Below are 7,499 nucleotides of genomic sequence, written 5' to 3' on the forward strand. Positions count from 1 at the left end.
AATTTGTGTAAAATTAATTTAATATTTGATATTAAATTAATTAGAAATAATTAAATTGTTTAATTAATTAATTATTATTAATTTTATTAGAAAATTAATCAAAGAATTAATTTTGTAAAATTAATAAAGTTTTCAATTTTGAAAACAAAAATTGGTTTTGGAAATCAAAAATTAATAAATAGCGGTTTCTCACCTGTTATGTCAAATTCACATAAAAAAATCGTTGTTCTCCTTATGAATATGAAGATTTTTTTTTTTTGTAAAATATCGTCTACTAAAAAATTTGTATTCCAATCCAGAACAAAAAGAACAATATACAAGGATGGGTAGAAGAAGTTGTGATACTTGGCTCGATCTCAAATCTAAAACACCGCTATGGGATATAATATATTAAACGATTACACCAATCCTAAGGATCCATAGGCTTAATTGTGGATCCAGCACAACAATAAAAAATTTTAAGTTGTTTTGTCTTAGATTTTTATCTCAATTTTGTATATCTAGCAAAAAGATATACTTTATAAAAACAAAATTGAAAAAAGATTGAAAAACACAAAATGAAAAGGTAGGAGAACTCCAATTTCACCATGAACTAGCTCACTCAGTTCCCACCAAATTCTTGATTCAAACTTTCAAGCATGAGGTGGTCTTAATGCAACTTTCGTCTTTGCATGATGGTCTTGCAATAAATAGGGAAGATTGGACTGAGAATCTAGTATGCAAAAACTGATATACTTGTTGAGTTTTGCTGAAAACTCGAGGGGTTGAAGAAGGTGTTCTTCAAGTTGCATAAGTGAGCTTATTCTCTAAATTCTCTTCATTCAAGCTTATTTTGAGTCCCACAACTCAATCTAAGGCTCCAAGAGAACAGTAGGGAAGGCCTTGAGGTGATTCACAAGAAGATTTGGAGACGATTTGCAGCTGAATTCGAGTTTCAAGCGGTTCTACAAATGTATGTCTTGAAATCCCCTTATTATTGTATGAGTATGCTTTATTTATAGCTAAAAATTAATGAATTAGAATGGTTATTGATCCTTGTTGCTTCCGCTGCATGCTGATATACTCATACAATAATGTATATTGATACATTTTTGTTAGAGAAATATATATTTGAATATGATTCAAATATTAATTATATAAATATGATTTATATAAAAACTATATGTTAAAATTTAATGTATATATGATTCATATTAAATTTAAATATAATTTTATGAGAGAAATAAATATTTGAATATGATTGAAATATTAATTAAATGAATATGATTCATATAAAAACTATAAATTATAATTTAATGTGAATATGATTCATGTTAAATTTATATAGTTTTATGAGAGAATAAATGTTTGAATATGATTTAAATATTAATCATATAAATATGATTCATGTAGGAACTATATGTTAAAATTAATATGAATATGATTCATATTAAATTTATGTATTTTATTAAGAGGTGTTATAATTTGAACATAATTTAATTATTATTTATATGAATGTGATTCATATAAAAACTATAGGTTAAAATTAAAATGAATTTGATTTATATTAATACCTTAGGTTATTTGAGAGAACAATAAACTATTGTTTATGTTATATGTGATATAATATTAACTATAGGTTAAATATTACATGTGATATAACATATAGTTTAAATAAATATTAAAGTGGTTAATATATATATATTAAATTCAAATTTAAAATTTGAATTTAATTATTTCAAATTTAATAAAGAGGACAGAGTTACAACTCCCTCACCCCTTAATCTCTCATTCTCTTACCTAACAAATGAGAAGAGAGAAGGTTCTCTCCCTCTCACTCTCTCTAGTTATTCTCGTTGTTTACAGAGGAATTTTTCTCTCTCAATTCTCTTCTCATTCCCTCACGCTAAAATTGAGTGCAAGCCCACACCTCTGCATGGTTCTCGTCCTTGAGAATAACGGGGAAGACCTTTTGGTGATGTCGTTTCTTATTCGTTGAGTTCGTGGATGCCGAGTTCGTGAGATTAGGAAAAGATGACTCGAATTGGAGAGGAACATGAAGAATTGGTCTTCGAAGGTGAGTGATTTCTTAATCCCTTCCTCTCTAATTTGCACTGTAGAAAGCATGCTTAGGTTTATGTTTTTTCATAGTTTCCATCACTCTGAATTTTCTACGTTCTGTAAAACAAAATTTAGAGATTAATGCATCCAATTGCTTCTGTTGTGGGGAATTTCAATCCCTTCAAGAATTATAATTGATGTATTGGATTATTTGAAGTTGTGGTTATTGGTGTTGTGTAATTGATTTTTTAAGAATTCATCTAGATAGTAATATTTGCAAGGAACTGTTTAACATTATGCACATATAAAGAAATTGTTGGTTGGTTTTATATAACTAAATTTGGTATGCTTGTTGAACCTTCTTTGCTTACAGACCTTTGTGCTGGGTAGAGCATATGTCATTGGATAATGAAACTAGATTAGATCCTTCAGGAATCAGGTTTAGGCCTGTCAGTGGGCTTGTTGCTATTGACTAGTTTGCTTTGATTTTAGAAGCTTGTCAGATCTTTGTGACCATGCAGTGTGATTTTAGAAGCTCTAAAGAAAAGCTTTGATCATCATTGGAACCAATACTCCGTAGAGTGGTGAGATACATGATTTCAAATTCTCTTTTGTTTACTTAATGAGCATGCTTGAATGAGACTAGTATTTAGTTGGGTGTTTGTTTTGAGGGGTAGTTGTTTGCTTGATTAACATAATATAAGCTATCTAGTTTAGTTGCAGCGATGCTAAGAATGACACTATTTCTCATCTCTTATACCTAAGTCTTTCTATCTTTTATTTTATGCATCTTTAATTTGTGTGATCTTCTCAATCTATTTTTATGGTAAAAATAAAGTTTGTCTCTTTGATCATTCTACTCTATAAATTTAGCTTATCTCTCAGAGGCATAAGTTTATTTTATTAATTTTGATGCATGATTCATTTAAAACAAGTAAACTCGAGTATATTGTGCTTATTGGATTTTAATACATCTTTTCAGGTCTATATCTTACAGCATTATGGTGCAAATGGCCAAAGATGAAGACCAATCCAAGCTTCTGCCAATGCTTTTTGTAAGATCTATCGATGTTTTTTTGTATTGGCAAATAGTAACATTCTTGTAGTGTTTATAGAAATATTTATGGTCATTGTTGTTTATTCATTTTAGCTTACTTCAAGTCTTGGTTCTGATTTAATTTGAATGTTGGTGATATTTTTTTTTTCAAAGGAATTATAATTGTTGATAAAGAACTATTTAAGAAGGCTTTAAACTATTTGAAAATAATATTACAAGCCTTTAAAAATAATGAAAATCTTCGGAAAAACCATTTGACAACAAACAATTATCAATAAAGTATATGACAATTATCGAAGACACGTGACCTTAGTAAAATAATAATTTCTGAAGGTTAAAATAAACCTTTGAAAATTAATAATTTTTTAAGGTTACTAAACCTTTGAAAAACTTTTTTTGATGGGATCTATTTCGTCACATTTTGAAGGTTGAGTTAACCTTCGAAAAAAGATGTTTCAAAGATCTATTAAAGATTTTTTCAAAGGTTGTGACCTTCGAAAATGGTCAATTTAGTGTAGTTGTTGGAGGAGAAATTTCGGACTAATCATGGATCGCCACATCATTTATTAAACTAACAAAGAAATGCCAAAATCATCAAATTTGGGACTAGTTAAGAGTTGACATGTGTTCCAAATTTAGATTGAAGACGAATTCTGATGACATCACGTGTTTTCGTCATGAACGTTGGTTGAGTAAAATTAATTTCGATCGATTTGACATTTCAATTTGGGCGTTGGTGCAGTTACGCCCAAATATGGGCTTAATTTGGGTCTAGGATAAGCCCAAATCTAATTAATATGGCCCAAAGGTTAGGCCAAAGTCCAATTAACAGAACGTAAAGGTCTGGGCCAAGTCCAATTAATTGGGCCTAAAGAGCAAGCCCAAGTCCATGAAGCCCATCAGAGAGTCCTATAAATAGAAGAGCTCATTTCATTCCAAAGGCTCAACAATTCTACATTCAGATAGTCCAGAGAGAATTCCTCAACAAACAAAAGACTCTCAAGACTCCTAAAGCTACACTCCTAGAAGACAGAAGACCCTTGAATATACAAAGACTCTTCCAAGACTTCTACTTCAAGAACGTTTGGTGCCTTTCTTCTTCAAGTCAAGCACATCCACTCAACCGAGAGAGAATTAGAGGATCAAGTACTAGAGATCGAACCACATCGCATCAAATCAACATCAACACCAACACCAACTTAAGTTCAATTCCACGAAATACGTTTCTCAGGAAACCTCGTGTGAACAGTAGTATCATTAATTCTTTCAAAAAAAAAATTAGCGTGATTGAAAAATATCTCATTTGTGTGTACTTTTATTATTTTGAATGATAAAATTGCTGAAAATATTTACAAATAATAGCCAAGCATTATAGTCTATTTGCGATAGACTATGATAGACTGCGATAAACTACTATCAGTGTCAATCATGACACATATAGACAAGAGTGGTCTATTATCGCACATAGACAGTAAGATTTACTATATTTATAAATATTTTAGTTCTTTCTATATTTAAAAATAGCCCTTTACTTTATCCACATTATTGATATCTAGATATTTTTTTTACATGCACTATTCAATGTAATGGTTTGTATTTAACATGTATTTTTTAGAATTAATAGAGTAATTGTGTATTGTAAAATTTTAATCTGTGCTTTTTGTTGGTAAAAAGCATATAATAAAATTTCTATGATAAAAATAATTTAATGATTCTGTTCGCACGAGATTTCAATAGAAATTTATTTCGTGGAACTTGAACTTTGTATTGGTATTAATTTTGTGGAAAGTGAGTACAATCTTTAATACATAGTATTTTGATGCTTTCAAAATAAATTATAATCTTTAAGCTGGTTGATCTTCTTGAACGATCGACCTTTGGGCTTGTTGATCTTCTAGGGTGATCGACCTTTGAGCTTGTTGATCTTCTTGGATGATCGGCCTTTGGGCTTGTTGATCTTCTTGGATGATTGACTTTTTTTCTTGATGATTTTATTGGATGATTGATCTTTGGGCTTATTGATCTTCTTGGAAGATCGACCTTCTGTCTCTTATACACATCTAGATGTGTATAAGAGACAGGCCTTTAGGCTTGATGATCTTCTTGGAAGATCGACCTTTGGACTTGTTGATCTTCTTGGACGATTGATCTTTGGGCTTGTTGATCTTCTTGGACGATCGACCTTTGGGCTTGTTGATCTTTTTAGATGATCGGCCTTCGGGCTTGTTGATCTTCATGAAAGATTAGTGTTTGCACGAGGCTTCCGGAGAAACTTATTTTGTGGAGTTGAACTTGAGTAGGTGTTGATATTGAGATTGATTTGATGTGATGTGGTTCAATCTCTAGTACTTGATCCTATGATTCTCTCTTGGTTGAGTGGATGTGCTTGACTTGAAGAAGAAAAGCACCGAACGTTCTTGAAGTAGAAGTCTTGGAAGAGTATTTGTGTCTTCAAGGGTCTTCTGTCTTCTAGGAGTATAGCTTCAGGAGTCTTGGGAGTCTTCTGCTTGTTGATGAATTCTCTCTGGGCTCTCTAAATATGAAATTGCTTGTATTTTCAAAAGACTTCAGTATTTAGAATACTTGTATGTTCAAAGGACTTCAGTCTTCAGAATGCTTGCATCTTCAAAGGACTTTAGCCTTCAGAATGCTTGTATCTTCGAAAGACTTCAGTCTTCAGGCGTGGTCAACTTCAGGAGTCAAGGAGTATTCTGATTGTAGAGAATTCTCTATAAGCTCTATGGAATATAGAATTGTTGACCCTTGAAATGAGAAGAGTGCCTCTATTTATAGGGCTCTCTGATGGGCTTCATGGGCTTGGGCCTAGTTAGCCCATGGGTTTGGGCTTGGTTGGTCCATGGGCCTGGCCTTTGGGCCCAATTAATTGGATTTAGGCTTGATTTGACATTTGGGTCAAATTCGAACTATTTTTGGGCTTAGTTGGACTTTGACCCAAATAATAATATCAAATTGGGCCAAGTTAATCTTATCTGATTCAACGGTCATGATAAAACAACATGGCGCCATAGAAATTTGTCTTCAACTTCCATTCGGGACATATATCGACTCCTAATTGGGCCCAAATTTAATGATTTAGAATTTCGTCATTAATTTAGTAAATGACATGACAACTTGTGATTGGTCCAAAATTTCTTATTCAACAAATGCCCCCTTTCGAGATTTATGCACAAATATGGGTGGATGAATCTCAAAAAATATAAAGTTGGAATCAAAATCCAAATATATCTGTCCTTGAATTTGACCTCAATTGATGTGTCAGTCAAACTGTGAATTTAGTACATAAGTTTAACTCCTAATTGGGCATAAGATTGTGCCTATCTCTAGGAACAATGCATACTTTACTTTAGTGCATTCCATCTCTTACCTTCTCAGGCAGTTAGACGCGGCTAATTAATTTATAGACAAGCATTGCAACAACCCATCGACAAGCGTTGCTACAACCTTTCACTAAGCAAAGAGGATTAACTTACTATACTCGCACAACGCACACCTTTCGATGGGTTGCTACATACGTCCTATCTTTAAGCTACACGATTAAGTATGCGATCGCCTTTGATAAATAAATGATGAAGGTAAACGATGATAAAGATAAAGATGATGAAGAAGATGGCATTGAAGGAATCAAGATATGCATTGATTACAAAATGTCTTAATATCTTAAGCTAAAATGTAATACAATACAGAGGTTAGAGAAGAAATGAAAGACTCTGCATCAAGGCTGCTGGTGGTGCCATGGATGAATGGTGGAGATGTCTCTCTCGAGCTCTATCTCCGGCGAAAGCTCTGATTGTCACTCGGTCTGGTTTTTGGAGATGAAGAATTCTCACTGAAAATCTCGCTCATGCTCTCATCTGTGATCGCAAACCTTTGCCTTAAGGTAGAAGTTCGGATGTCTTGAAATGAAGGTCCAAGGGGCTATTTATAGAGTTTAAACGCCGACATTATATCTCACTGTTGCCTTTGTCGTAATATGGGCAATGTCACATCATCTTATCTTGTTGATATTTCCAAGGTATGCATCCGAGCTTGATTCAACTGAAGTATCAACGCATTATACCCATCTTGCGATCGCCCTTCTATTATGGTTATCACTTTGTGGCTGCAATCTCTAAGTGATTACCGCATTCGCTTGATCACCGCAACCTCCATGCGATGGACGCATTCGATCACCGCAACTTCCATGCGATGGACACATGCGATCACTGCATGCATTCGTTTATGCGATAGCTCGGTTTTCAGCGCATGCGTTTGTCTTTGCGGTCGCCTGGCTTCAGTGCATGTGTTTGATTTCGATTCCTTATTTCCAACGCATGCATTTAATTCCTGCGATAGCTACAAAAATAGACACTTTGGCACGGAGTAACGCAAAATATTGGGGTCA

This window comes from Benincasa hispida, chromosome 3 (assembly GCF_009727055.1).
Source record: "Benincasa hispida cultivar B227 chromosome 3, ASM972705v1, whole genome shotgun sequence".
NCBI lineage: Eukaryota > Viridiplantae > Streptophyta > Magnoliopsida > Cucurbitales > Cucurbitaceae > Benincasa > Benincasa hispida.